The sequence below is a fragment of the Pristiophorus japonicus genome, chromosome 13 (assembly GCF_044704955.1).
Source record: "Pristiophorus japonicus isolate sPriJap1 chromosome 13, sPriJap1.hap1, whole genome shotgun sequence".
NCBI classification, from domain to species: domain Eukaryota; kingdom Metazoa; phylum Chordata; class Chondrichthyes; family Pristiophoridae; genus Pristiophorus; species Pristiophorus japonicus.
The window spans coordinates 112,564,827-112,578,859 of NC_091989.1; the positions used below are offsets into that span (position 1 = coordinate 112,564,827).

Sequence of the window (14,033 nt, forward strand, 5' to 3'; positions counted from 1 at the left end):
TGTCGGTTTTAGTGCCCCCCCCCACCTTTTAGCCAGGGGGCATTTGATTTAACGTTTTATAATATAGTGAGTTGATATAATGGAAGTAGAGAAAAGGGATATGACTAACAGAAGGTTATGTTATAACCTGCAATATTTAATTGCCAGTCTTGTTCTTTATGTAGTCATGTTCAATTATTCCGACTGCACCGGGTTCCTCACTACAGATTATTGCCTTCAATTCCCCTCATTTTATGTTGGCTGTTGTGTACATTACTGTGCAGGCAGTTTATTTTTTCTTTAATAGTTATTCCTTTTACTTTATTTTTAACAGTACTTTTATACTTCTGTCTTATGTGTTCCCTGACCATTTATGTTACCCTTGTTCCTTACCTTGGAATAACCATTACTCTCATCTCCTACCTCTTTTATCTTCAGATTTATGTTATTTTCACCAGACCAATTAGCACATGCTCGGATAGTAATCCCAAGGTTACCATTTGTGAGGTCCTTTTTTTTTTAATGTTTCATAACCTCTCATATTGACTTAGTTTGTCCTTCTCCCTTTTATTCTTTATGTCATTGGTCCCAATGTGGACCATGACGAATGGGTCTTCAACCTCCCTTTCCAAGTTCCTCTCCAGTTGCTCGAAGATATCCTTTACCTTTGCAACAGGTCAACAACACACCATTCTGGGTTACTGCTCGTGACTGCAGAGGACTCTATCTATTCCTCTAATTATTAAATCCCCTATGAGTACAGCAGTTCTATTCAGCTCTCCCCCCACCCACCCCCCGGAGTGCCTCCTGCTCCATGGTGCCATAGTTAGCTTTCTGGCTGTTGACCCCGCAGCCTACATCCAAGTAAATTGCACCTGTTGGACAGGACCAGTGTCTGCAGGAACTCCTCCTACTCCTTCTATATCTGCCCTTGGTTCCACTTACCCATATGACTAACAGTCACACACCACCCACCCCTGCACCTGTGCATTTCTATGAGGTATGACTGCATTCTGGAGAAAACTATCCAAAAATTCCTCCCCCTCCCTTATCTGTCGGAGTTTCTCTAACTCGCACTCCAGCTCAAAGACTCGGAGTGTCTCAACCCAAAGATATTTCCTGCAGATGAGGCAATCCAGAACACTTTCATTGTCCACAGACTCCCACATATTACAGTCGCGACACAATCATCATTCCCATATGCTTACAATAGTTTGTGCATACAGGTAATCAGGGTGCACAAGAATGGACAGGAACGTAGGGGGTTGTGTCTTAATCTATTTCTCCCCCATGCCTAATCCAGTTACATTGGAAAATCAGCAGAAGGGCTACCAACATTGTTTGAGCAATGTTAGGTTTCTAATGTTAGAAAAGAGCAAACTTGTGGCTACCCTTGGCTGTTTTCCAACATTTACCTGGAATTTCTATGGGAATTTTCCCAATCTCCCACCATAGTTATTTTAGCCATTTACACATTTCTCCATGGATTCTATTGAACTTCCATCAACGTTGTGACTGGAGATTGAAAATTTCACCATCGGTTCAAAGCTGGGCAAGCAGAGCTCTCTGTGCATGAATGGAGCTGATTAGAGTTATGTGAAGAGTGCTGTAAAACTGAGCTGTCTGCTTGCACACATATATTGTACCAGTGTCACAGAGGTGCCTGAAGTATAACTGTACAATTTCCCTCATGATGTTGGCATTAGGTTGTCTTGCTTCTGTTTTTGTTTTAGGAAGCATAAAAATGATGAAGTCACCAAGATCCACATGAACCTCTGCGCTGCCTTATTTCTTCTAAACATAAACTTCTTGACCAACGTCTGGCTTAGTATGTTGAGAAATGACGGTCTCTGTAAGACCATTGCTGTGTGTCTACATTATTCATTGCTGTGCACTTTCACCTGGATGGGAATCGAAGCATTTCATCTGTACATGATGCTGATCAAAGTGTTCAACACCTATGTAAAATACTACATACAAAAACTGGCCTTTATTGGTTGGGGTGAGTATGTTGTATTCTACTTTCACTTTTTGTTGCCCGATTTATTGTCCTCATTTTGTGCTTTACACAACACACATTAGTTGCCATAATACAATATTTTTCAAAATAGTAGGCAGAGGTCAGGTGCCCAATGGATAGTTAAGCACACTTCCTCAATATTGTGTACAGACCTCCAAACAGTAGTAGTGATGTTGGGGAGGGCATCAAACAGGAAATTAGGGGTGCATGCAATAAAGGTGCAGCAGTTATAATGGGTGACTTTAATATGCACGTAGATTGGGCTAACCAAACTGGAAGCAAAACGGTGGAGGAGGATTTCCTGGAGTGCATAAGGGATGGTTTTCTAGACCAATATGTCGAGGAACCAACTAGGGGGGAGGCCATCTTAGATTGGGTGTTGTGTAATGAGGATTAATTAGCAATCTCGTTGTGCGAGGCCCCTTGGGGAAGAGTGACCATAATATGGTGGAATTCTGCAGTAGGATGGAGAATGAAACAGTTAATTCAGAGACCATGGTCCAGAACTTAAAGAAGGCTAACTTTGAAGGTATGAGGCGTGAATTGGCTAGGATAGATTGGCGAATGATACTTAAGGGGTTGACTGTGGATGGGCAATGGCAGACATTTAGAGACTGCATGGATGAACTACAACAATTGTACATTCCTGTCTGGCGTAAAAATAAAAAAGGGAAGGTGGCTCAACCGTGGCTATCAAGGGAAATCAGGGATAGTATTAAAGCCAAGGAAGTGGCATACAAATTGGCCAGAAATAGCAGCGAATCCGGATACTGGGAGAAATTTAGAACTCAGCAGAGGAGGACAAAGGGTTTGATAAGGGCAGGGAAAATGGAGTACGAGAAGAAGCTTGCAGGGAACATTAAGACGGATTGCAAAAGTTTCTATAGATATGTAAAGAGAAAAAGGTTAGTAAAGACAAACGTAGGTCCCCTGCAGTCAGAATCAGGGGAAGTCATAACAGGGAACAAAGAAATGGCGGACCAATTAAACAATACTTTGGTTCGGTATTCACTAAAGGGGACACAAACAATCTTCCGGATATAGAAGGGGTCAGAGGGTCTAGTAAGGAGGAGGAACTGAGGGAAATCCTTATTAATCGGGAAATTGTGTTGGGGAAATTGATGGGATTGAAGGCCGATAAATCTCCAGGGCCTGATGGACTGCATCCCAGAGTATTTAAGGAGGTGGTCTTGGAAATAGCGGATGCATTGACAGTCATTTTCCAACATTCCATTGACTCTGGATCAGTTCCTATGGAGTGGAGGGTAGCCAATGTAACCCCACTTTTTAAAAAAGGAGGGAGAGAGAAAACAGGGAATTATAGACTGGTCAGCCTGACACCGGTAGTGGGTAAAATGATGGAATCAATTATTAAGGATGTCATAGCAGCGCATTTGGAAAGAGGTGACATGATAGGTCCAAGTCAGCATGGATTTGTGAAAGGGAAATCATGCTTGACATATCTTCTGGAATTTTTTGAGGATGTTTCCAGTAGAGTGGACAAGGTAGAACCAGTTGATGTGGTGTATTTGGACTTTCAGAAGGCTTTCGACAAGGTCCCACACAAGCGATTAATGTGCAAAGTTAAAGCACATGGGATGGGGGGTAGTGTGCTGACATGGATTGAGAACTGGTTGTCAGACAGGAAGCAAAGAGTAGGAATAAATGGGGACTTTTCAGAATGGCAGGCAGTGACTAGTGGGGTACCGCAAGGTTCTGTGCTGGGGCCCCAGCTGCTTACACTGTACATTAATGATTTAGACAAGGGGATTAAATGTAGTATCTCCAAATTTGCGGATGTCACTATGTTGGGTGGCAGTGTGAGCTGCGAGGAGGATGCTATGAGGCTGCAGAGCGACTTGGATAGGTTAGGTGAGTGGGCAAATGCATGGCAGATGAAGTATAATGTGGATAAATGTGAGATTATCCACTTTGGTGGTAAAAACAGAGAGACAGACTATTATCTGAATGGTGACAGATTAGGAAAAGGGGAGGTGCAACGAGACCTGGGTGTCATGGTACATCAGTCATTGAAGGTTGGCATGCAGGTACAGCAGGCAGTTAAGAAAGCAAATGACATATTGGCCTTCATAGCGAGGGGATTTGAGTACAGGGGCAGGGAGGTGTTGCTACAGTTGTACAGGGCCTTGGTGAGGCCACACCTGGAGTATTGTGTACAGTTTTGGTCTCCTAACTTGAGGAAGGACATTCTTGCTATTGAGGGAGTGCAGCGAAGGTTCACCAGACTGATTCCCGGGATGGCGGAACTGACCTATCAAGAAAGACTGGATCAACTGGGCTTGTATTCACTGGAGTTCAGAAGAATGAGAGGGGACCTCATAGAAACGTTTAAAATTCTGATGGGATTAGACAGGTTAGATGCAGGAAGAATGTTCCCAATGTTGGGGAAGTCCAGAACCAGGGGACACAGTCTAAGGATAAGGGGTAAGCCATTTAGGACAGAGATGAGGAGAAACTTCTTCACCCAGAGAGTGGTGAACCTGTGGAATTCTCTACCACAGAAAGTAGTTGAGGCCAATTCACTAAATATATTCAAAAAGGAGTTCGATGAAGTCCTTACTACTAGGGGGATCAAGGGGTGTGGCGAGAAAGCAGGAATGGGGTACTGAAGTTGCATGTTCAGCCATGAACTCATTGAATGGCGGTGCAGGCTAGAAGGGCCGAATGGCCTACTCCTGCACCTATTTTCTATGTTTCTATGTTTCTATATACTATTGTTTTGAGGCCTACCTATCTTCCATTTCTGTCACTGGTATCAGTTATAGGATTATAACTCATAGATAACTTATTGTCATGTGAGATGAATACTTGCTACTCAATTGGGGTCCAAATTTAAAAATCATTTTAATTTGCTTATATTGCATTTTATTTATTATTACACCAATGCTGGTAACAAACATTACAAAATGTAAAGAGGAAAACTGAATGAGATGCTTAAGTTGCATATTTCCTGACCCATCTGTTCACTTGCCCTGGCCTGCCTGTCATGAGTGCTTCCCACTCACACACAGTGCGGTCCAACTTGTTCACCTGCCCAAGTGCTCCTGACCCAATGGAATGTGAAAAGTGCAAGCAAGAAGTGAAGGAGGACAGCGAAGGAGAGCACTAGGTGAAGGAGGAGAATTAAAGAGGGAGAAGTAAAGCAAGAAAGGAAATAAACCTTTTCTATGCACCTTCCCACATCCTCAAGCAGTCCCAATGCACTTTATAACCAATGGATGACTTTTGAAATGCAGTTAATGTTGTTATGGAAGCAAATACAATTGCCAATTTGTGCAAAAACAGCAACTGAATGATCAAATGACTCGTTATTGGTGGTTGTGATTGAAGGAGGAATGTTGGTCAAGCCACGGAACAAACTATGTGCTCATCTTTGAAAAGTCTTATATGAGAAATTTTAGATCTACTTGAGCTGGAACGAGGGACCTCAATTTTACATCCAAGTGTGTAATGCTGCTGAAACCCACAACCTTCTGACTCAGAGGGGGGAGCAGCTGTCGGGGGAACAAGAAGTAATTATGCAATTTGTTTTTTTATTCTCCAGTTAACTTAGGCCAGATCCCTTTTCATTCAACTCACATGTGCCTTTTCCCAGTCCAGCACCATTTTATTTATCCTTTCTGTTCTTGTATTGAACCTAACTATGTTGTGGCATCTATTTCCCATCTGTTCTCCTGCTTTCACATCTGTTCTAGCAATAGAATCCTTCACTATTACTAGCAACACCCTCCTTTTTCCCCTCCGTATCTCTCCTGAAAATGTTATAACCAGGTTTACTAAGTGCAAGCCTCCAATATAGCTACTATGTCATATTTCTCCACATATATTAATGCTTCCAACTATCCAAATTTGTGTTGAATGCCTTGTGTATTCATATACATATCACTCAATCCTGACTCGCTTTTTGGAAAGCTGACCATTATTCATTTCCTGTTTTTTTAATTTTATTTTTTAATATTCTTTGCCCATGGGGCACAGTGTTTTAATCCCTCAGTACCTCAAAGCTTCTTTCCCTTCCTCCACTGAGATGCTTCACTTAAGGTCTTGTTTTTTTTAATCTAGTGCTTAACTTGTCAAACTCCTTCTGCAAGATTTCAGATGTACTATTATCTATATTATTGGTTCCAACATAGACCATGACTTTTAGCTGCTCTCCATCTCTTCCCAGAAGCTTTTCTACCTGCTCTATAACTACTTCTATTTTTTTCAACGAAACCTTCCACTTTGTATTCCAACATTTTTATTAATGCTGCTCTCCCTCTCCAGCCTCTTTCCCTATCGCCCTACCATATTAATTTAAATCCTTTCCCATTTCTCTATTTACCCTGTCAACAAAGATGTTGGTTTCATTTTGGTTCCATTGAAGGTCATCTATTTGGTGTAGGTGCTGTTCTGGAAGTGGAAAGGATGAGTGGAAAGCGCCTCCGTCTTCTTTCCAACTGTAAAGGTCTTAGTCTTGGAATCATGCAATGTTATACATGAAATGATGGCAGAGTCCTGGTGGGGGAATCAGAAAATGGGGTGAGCCCTAGATATAGCAGAAGTCTGCCCCTTTTGCCCTACGCATTAAATTCAATCCAAGGGAACATGAACATTTATTTGCCCATGCAACTTGTATCCAAAGAACAGTGTGGGGCAACATCTGGAGGCACTCCTCAACTACCTCATGAATCCTGCCAGATATGCCTCTGATAGGCCTAGCAATACCATGCTGAGAGCAGGTGTAGGTGCTGTTCTGGAACAAATGTGACATTTGTAAGTAGCAAAATATCCTAGCAGAATTAACTACAGTTGGATTGTGGCCCTGCCAATGTTGGAGCCATCAACTGATTAAAAGGTGCTGCATTCAGTCTTTGGTTTAACTAGCCTGTACCTCCCACTCCCAAAATGGCAGGATGCCACTCCAAGATTAGCACATGTACAGTAGACACCGCAAGTCGCTGGAGAAATACCAACAATGATGTCTCCGCAAGATCCTGCAAATCCCCTGGGAGGACAGACACATCAATGTGAGTGTCCTTGACAGGCCAACACCCCCAGCATTGAAGCACTGACCACACTTGATCAGCTCCGTTGAGCAGGCCACATTGTTCGCATGCCTGACACGAAACTCCCAAAGCAAGCGCTCTACTCGGATCTCCTTCATGGCAAACGAGCCAAAGGTGGGCAGAGGAAATGGTTCAAGGACACCTTCAAAGCCTCCTTGATAAAGTGCAACATCCCCACCGACTCCAGGGAGTCCCTGGCCAAAGATTACCCTAAGTGGAGGAAGTGCATCCGGGAGGGCGCTGAACACCTCGAGTCTCATCGCCGAGAGCATGCAGAAAACAAGCACAAGCAGCGGAAAGAGCATGTGGCAAACCTGTCCCACCCACCCTTTCCCTCAACAACTGTCTGTCCCACCTGTGACAGGGACTGTGGTTCTCGTATTGGACTGTTCAGTCACCTAAGAACTCATTTTTAGAGTGGAAGCAAGTCTTCCTCGATTCCGAGGGACTGTCTCTGCTGATGATGAGCACAGTTAACACTCGATGCGTACTCTATTGCACTGCTACTGGCATTGCCAACAGCCACTACTTTGTTAATGACCCTGTCTCCAGGTATTTGGAACATGGTCCTGCCACAGGTCTAATGGTGCAACACTGGCACCAGAATTTCTCGCTTGTGTAATGAGTTAGGCAGTCTCAACCCAGTTCTTACTGGGTATAAGCTTGCAGCACAAAACTAACCATTATTCAGCAGGAACTGGTGCTGAATTGTCAATCTCACTCAGGCAGTCCACAAGAAGAATTGGAGTTACAAAGCTGGGTTCTTTTTCAACAATGAGTTTAAACTATGTTCCTTTTTTAGAGGTTTATCGAAGTTGCGTAATTCTGCATGTGCTGTTCCTGAACTGAAATTAGATGCAAAAAATGGGAAATAGTCAGCACTCCAGCATTGGCAACCCTAAACTCGATGAGCCCATTCTTCCTTAATATTCTTAATAAGATACATAATGAATTGTATTCTTTAAAAGTTAGTATAGTGATGAATGCAAATGATTTTCTTCTATTGACAGGCATTCCTGCTGTAGTGGTGTTTGTGTGTATCGGAGTGAACAAAGGAAATTATGGCGAGTTTGTGATTCAAACCCAGGACATAAACAGCTCCGTTTCAATGTAGGTCTTGGTAAAAATGCCAGAAGCGATAATGTTGGTATTTAATTTTTTTTTACTGTTAATTCTTGTCACTAGAATTTCAGCAGAAGTAGATGTCCATTGAGTAACAGGACCATGAAGGTCAGGAAATTTTCGGGTTCAATGCTAGATCTGTTTTGATTTAACTGATTTTGGTCACTTGATGGCAACAGGATATTGGAGGGTGACCAATGTCTGTGCAATTGTAAGCTAGTAAGGAGTGGTGGTGGCGGGGGGGATGGGGGGTGGAAGGGAAATTATTTCATTAAAAAGCTGCGTGCAACAGTAAGTGATTATTACGTGATCTTTGCAGCTTGAACAAGAATTAAATTACTCACTGTTAGACTGTGAAACACTGTGCAATTTCTGCCATCTCATCATTGAGTAAATATCAATTGTTGTGATGAATTGCTTGTAGAGTACCATGTGGTATATTGTGTGAGGGAGGTAAATTACCCACTTGGCACGTACCTGCTGAAATAAACTGTCCTTTGTTCCTGTTACAAGCCTGTACTGAACCTGGACCTATAGTAAATGATTAGGTTGAAGCCTCACCTGTCCAAGAACCCTGATGCACTATATCTCAGTTTGCAGTGTCCATGTGATGAACAAGAATTAGTCCAAAAGTTTGCTTCTGATTAGTAAATAACTTGTTAGGTGCCAGTTAGAAACATGGCACGCAATGGTATATGAAATCAAAAGTAAAACTCCATGTTGAATACTTCAAGGCTTCTTTCGTTTTAAACAGGTGCTGGATAACAAACGACACGGTCCATTATGTTACAAACTGTGGCTATTTCGGCATTATATGCTTTGGGAACACAACAATGCTAATCACCGTCTGTATCAAGCTAATTCATGTGCAAAGAGAGAGCATTCGTGAGAAAGGACCTGTCTGGAAAGATCTATGTACAATCCTTGGTATCTGCTGCTTATTGGGCACAACCTGGGCTTTGGCTTTCTTTTCGTATGGACCACTACGTGTGGCTCAAATGTACCTGTTCTCCATCTTAAATTCCTTGCAAGGTTAGTCAAAGCACTAGTGCTGTATACATATATTAGTGATCAAGTAATTGTAATAAATAGTGATTAGAATGTTAATGCAATTTTATTATTTGAATTTACTTCGTGGAGTAATTTCTTTGAAAACAAAGGGAATTAATTGGGAAGATTTTTTTATATTATGCGGCACCCAGAGGGGACATTTCCCTCATTCCTCGTGAGACTTATATTTTCACCAGTTCTAAACAACTAGCTGATTCAATATTTAAGGCAGTATCTGTAGACAAATACTAAATGGAGTAATTCATGATCATACGTCATTTTTCTTTTAAATCTTTGCAGGATTTTTCATATTCTTGTGGTACTGTGTTATAAAACGACCATCAAAAGACAAAATGTCAAGTTACACATCAGGAACATAGAAAAGAGAAGAGGTGACAGTGCTGTCACTCGTGCTACATTCACTTTTAGAATGTTTTTTTTAACAAGCTTAAAGAGCTGAGCTGTTTGTAAAGCGTTTTAAATATGAGTGAAGTTTATTGCTAAATTTGTGGTTTCAGCATGTCTTAGAAATCAGCACAAAATGTTTCATTATCTCTTTGCTTGGATTGGCAGTTGTTCTAAATGTAATTACCTATATAAATAAGTAACTTGTATCTAGCATGTCACATCACACCCCATACGACAAGAACCAGCTTGGTTGAAATGAGGAGTTATCTGTTAAATTATCAATCAAATATCTAATTGATGGAACATGAACAAATAACATTTGGTTGCATTCAATCAGCAAGTACCAAGTAGCAGATCGCTGAGCAATCAAATTGTTTAATTTGTTTAACAGTTACAAATTCCAAACAACAAAGTAGCAGAAAGCAACCAAATTGTTCAAATACATTTTTTGAGCTTGGTTTGAACTATCATCTCCAATTTTTCACCACCTAAAAAATTACTGAAAAGAAACAAGTAAAAAGTTGAACAATGTGGAATCAGATGCTTATTCACAGAACTGCCTGAACAGCGCTGTAAATCCCAAAAGATTTCCTCATCTGTTGGAAAACTTGGCTGTACCAATCATCTTTACTAAATTTCTGAGCCCACTCCTTTTAACTTCCCATCCTGACCAAATTAAAGTTGAACTTTGTGGCCAATGCCATGGGAGATCAAATATATATGACATTTTATGTGAAACGGTATAACGCTTCTCTGTATATAAAACAATGTATCCTCTGACTCACTGTGAGCCGTGTCATGGGAAATGTGCAAGTTTCTTTTTACTTTTCCATAGTTTTATATCAGTTTACTTTCTAGTGATATTGTGTGCATTGCTTACGCTGTATTTACAGCAGCATAGATTTCTGTAATAATTAGGAATTTAATAGAAATCTGTAACAATTGCTCATTTGTATATGTGTATTTGTCAGATGCATCATGCTTTGTAATGAAGTCAGTGTTAAATCATCGCAACTCATTCAAACCTGCTGTGTTATTGAGGCCGAACCAACTTGTGTGACCCTATTGGATCCAGTCTAAAGAGTTCAAATAGTCAAAACTGAAAATTCATCTGCAGAGTAATTGATATTTCAAAATCTAGGTGCATTATTATTTGTTCTGATTGATTTTTATGTATTGGGTAATATTTTATATTTTGATTAATCGTTTGTGTAGATTATAGTTCCTCATCTTTGGCAAGCAAATAAGCTGGTATGAGAAAAGCATTTTCTGCAAACTACTGTATAAATTGTTAGGAGCATCGACAACTCTTGTCTGAAGATTACGTAACGTTGTTTAGTTGGACATCCTTGATGCAGCCACGTAGGAATACACACTATACACACTATCTCCAATGGTTAGCTTACATTGATGGGATCACAACATGGAAATCATTAGTTAACTTCTTTTGCTCATTGTGGAATGTGTGGTAGTTGCCAAATGGCTGCTTGGCTTGGGATACATTGAAATTGATTGACATGCTGGCCCAATGTCCCATAATGTAATAAGTGATTAATGTATGTAAGCTGGATCTAATGCATAGATGTTAGAACATTTCTCAGAGCTGAACTGGACACGCAAGGCAATTTGAGTTTGAACTCTTGGAACCTTGTGGTGTGAAGAAGGTTGAATTGCAATTACTTCTATAGAATGCTGTAAGTGTAACCTTTGTATTTTAATATATTTTACTTCTTGTATTGTAGCTTCTTTTATAACTAATAAAACATGTATACTTTGGACCAAAGCTCTTGCTAGTCTTTCACTACCAAAGACAGAATCTAATATAAATTACTCACAGGTGGTTATAACTGTCTCATAGTGAGGCAGTGTTAAGAGAAAAACAATTAAGAGCTGAAACTCTGAGGCTGGAATTTCCTCAGAGTTTTGTGAGGGTGGAACTTCAAGACAAATAAAGGGCCAGGGATGGGGCCTCCTTAAGTCGAAGTTCTTGGTGGAGTCCAAGCTTGCAAAGTGATCTGGATGCCTAAAGAGGTAAAAAAATGTTTGTTTAAAACAAGGATGTGTCTATTTATACTAACTGAAAGGCAGCTGATTGGCTATTCATTGTCATGTGACCTATTGCTGATTGGTCCCCTTGTAGGATAAGTCACACCCTGAAGTTCCTCTGGAATGTGTAACTGGAACTGCCCAGCTCAAGTTCTGACTGACTTTCCGATTTGTAATTCGATCCATTTTGACTTCAGAAGCCACAGTGGATAGATCTCCCCAAAAGCCACTAAGTTCCAGCTGAAGTCTGATACACCAGCGTAAGTACATCCCTCCCCCAGTCGAAGTCCCTTACCCCAAAGCCCTAATAGCTGGCAATAGCCACTGACCCAAATGGCACAGAAATAATGTAAAAAATGTAATGAAATTTATTGACAATAAAAGACAATCAAGCTTCATTGTACAAAATACTCCAAAGATGATTAACACGATCATCGCTCACATATACATGTGCCTGGAGTCACATCGGGAAGGAAGCAACAACGGTGAAACAGCTGTGTGTACCCACACTTACATCACACCCATAAAACCCGGGGCTCGGTGCTCAGGTGGCTGGGGGGTCCCTCAGGTGACAAAAGCCACAGCGAGCCGTGTCATGTCCTCGTGTCTGTTTTCTCTTATTGAAATGTCCCCAGCCTTTTGACCACTTTGGGCGGCCTATTTGCTTTATGGATATCAATCGGCAGCCTTCAAGTGCCTGAGGATGAGATTGGTGCGAGTCCTCAGAGGTTGCACGTATTGAGAAATGCGTGGGTCATGCAGTCACTGACCCTTGTGCTGGGCCAGGTGAGGCATCGGGCAGCCCCTGGGTGACAGTTTGCTGCGAGGGCTGCCTGGGTCTGAGGGGCAGAGCGGTGAGCTGGCACACATTGCAGGAGTCCATAGTGCCAGCTGCTGGAAGCGAGAGGGTAGGAGCTTTGCCAGCCATGTGTGGTGCTGACAACATCCTCCTCCTCACACCATACACTGCAGGGGCGGGGTGACAGAGTCAGCAATAGCAGCTGGAATTGCTGGAACTTAATGAGTTACTGCTTGGCTCAGTGGTCCTTGATGCCCAAGGTGACTCTCCTCGCTCCAACATGCGAATATGGATCAAGAGCCAGGCTAAAGTCAGGTCGCAGCACTTCCATCCCACTAATGGTCAGGATGGCCATCAGGAGTTTCAATGCACCGGATGCACGCCTGTGCTTTTCAGCAGCATTGAGTGGGCGTGAGCAGACTTCCACTATGACAACACCAACGCTTGTGACTGCTTCTAAGGGAGTTCTTGATAATTGGGAACGGCTCCTGAGGACAAGTCTCCCCAGCGGCAGGCCCAAATGCCTCTGGACTACAACTGCATGCTTACAAGGGAGTAAGAGCTGGAGGCAGAAAGTGCAGCTACAGGTAGCTTGCCCATCACGTACATAAACGTAATACTCCTTGACCCAGAGCTCAAAGGGTTGTGTATATATAATGTATGTACTGTAATATTAGACCACTGAATGTATCCTTACACTGTATACACCATACCTGTACCACCAGAGGGTGCTAATAGTGGAGACTTAAGGGTCACCTGCGCACTGCAGGTAACCAAGTATAACCGGGAGCTCATCATATTGTGTCCTCATTCAGGGAGCTACAATTAACGGACTAAGGTCATAACAGTTCAAGTACAATACCCTTTCTCATGGAGTCATTACTAGAGTGCTTGCAAACATCACAACTGGCGACGAGGATGGGATGGTGTCGTTTGTGTAAGTGAGCAGCTTGCCCTGGATTTGGAGCATTTTGGGTCGTTCCCAGAGTTTCTCGAAGGCCGTCTGATTCATCAGCGATTGTCTCGCCCCTGTGTCAACTTCCAGCGAGACTGGAACTCTGTTGATTTCTACTTCCATTTTCCACGGGGAACTCTCGGTGGAACAGGTATGCCTCAGCGAAGACGACAACCTCCTACTGTCCACTGCTGACCATTTCCCAATGTCGTGGCAATAAGGACTTGGGGGTCCACAGGGAGAGAGCCATTCCCCAGGAAAGACAAAGTGCAAGGGCTTTGGGCACTCAAGTCGAGAGCCAGAGTACTCAGTGCAAAAGCCTGTGGCCCATAACTTGGGGGGAGTATTGTTGTGTATGTATAATGTATGTACTGTATCCTCACACTGTATACACCATACCTGTACCACCAGAGGGTGCTACTGGTAGAGAGCTAAGGGTCACCTGCACACTGCAGGTAACCAAGTATAACCGGGAGCTCACCTCATTGTGTCATCACTCTACAATAAACGGACTAAGGTCACAACAGTTCAAGTACAATACCCTACCTCATGGAGTCATTACTAGAGTGCATGCACGCATAACAC

General features: G+C 42.3%; 1 long non-coding RNA gene across 1 annotated transcript; it reads left to right on the forward strand.

The window, feature by feature from the left end:
* The first annotated feature begins 1,855 nt into the window (after positions 1 to 1,855).
* Positions 1,856 to 9,075, forward strand: LOC139278242 (uncharacterized). Its single transcript, XR_011596222.1, has 3 exons — positions 1,856 to 1,981; positions 8,079 to 8,178; positions 8,945 to 9,075. It is a non-coding gene; the product is annotated as an uncharacterized lncRNA (long non-coding RNA).
* Positions 9,076 to 14,033: the final 4,958 nt, after the last annotated feature.